Below are 1,423 nucleotides of genomic sequence, written 5' to 3'. Positions count from 1 at the left end.
TTAGTAGTTTAGTACAGTACAGCCAATGGTTAGGAAGGCAATTTAAACAAGCTATGCATACTCTTGATAATATTTCACACACAAATCCTCTCAAGCATAGTCTACCCCCAATTTAATTAAGTAACATTTCATGGCCTACTCCCAATTTAAGTAAATGAAGCAAGCTTGGGGTGAGCCTGAGCAAGCCCCATTAAGACAACACTCTTCTGTGTCTATGTGTCTGTACACATAATTATGCATTCCATATCTCCTATATAATCACATGCCATAACAATGCATTAGCAATGTAATATACCTTAAGCCTACTATTTTTAGCGTCTACTAAATTTAGCTATATTAGCGAGAGAGCTTAAAACCGCTGAATTAAATAGACGCCAAAATAATTATTATTCATTATACTGGTTATTATTTATAGTTAATTTGGTTAAAAACTCTAAAATTAGTAACGCTAAACATGACTTTTGCTGATTTCGCTAAAATTAGTAGACGCAAATAATAGTAGGCTTAAGGTAACTAGGTGAATGTAAAAATTGAGGGGGCAAGCATAAGTCATCGATTGACACTTTTTGACTAACATTAAAATAAATAAATAAATACAGCTCTTAGTCTAATGTGAGAGAAAAGAACATTATTCTCCCTTTTTTGTGAGATCATTACCCGAACTAGCATGCATATTCAGATCCTGCCCTCATGGTTGGGGTCTGAACAGAGCCAACACACCAACTAAAACAACTAAAATAACCCAGTAAAAGAGGCTAGAATGAGTCCTACCACTATGAGGAGTGTGTAACTAAGAAACAAAGCTAAACTAGCTCTTCTTACAATCTTAATGAGAGAACTAATCTAGAAGAGTCTTAAGGTTACGGGATACAGTTTATGAATAATTAATTAGCTGTAGTTAATTGTTATTTCATTTGTTATCTTTTTGAAAATGACACTTCTTTCATTACTACTATCATTTTTAATGATGTATTTCTTATATAAGGTAATCTGTCCATCTTATACAGAATGACTGTACTTGATATAGGCTGGGTTAATTATAAACACTTATAAATCAAAAATCTCCAGTCCTGAACAGCAAAAGTCTCTAAAACAAATGGTAGCTCTTCTTGAGGCAAAAATGAAGGTCGTCACGATGAGATTTTTTGCTTTCTTTCTTCTTAACCTCAGAAAATCAGTCAAGAATGCTGAAAAAACGCACTAAAATGGCCGCCAAATAGATCTATGGTGTGACTATCTCCGTTTCTACTAAGTCCAGCCAAAAGAATGCCACGACACAACCTAGATATCAAACTTAGCAAAATATATACTTGGAGAACTATGTGAAATATGGCCCAGTTGAGCTTATTTTTGATTTATAAAAGTCCATTCCTTTTGACGCAGGGCAGCGCATAGCCATAAATAGATAAGCAAATGATAACTC

Source organism: Amphimedon queenslandica, unplaced genomic scaffold, assembly GCF_000090795.2.
Source record: "Amphimedon queenslandica unplaced genomic scaffold, v1.1 AMPQUscaffold_13118, whole genome shotgun sequence".
Taxonomy (NCBI): Eukaryota; Metazoa; Porifera; class Demospongiae; order Haplosclerida; family Niphatidae; genus Amphimedon; species Amphimedon queenslandica.
This window is presented reverse-complemented; position numbering follows the sequence as displayed.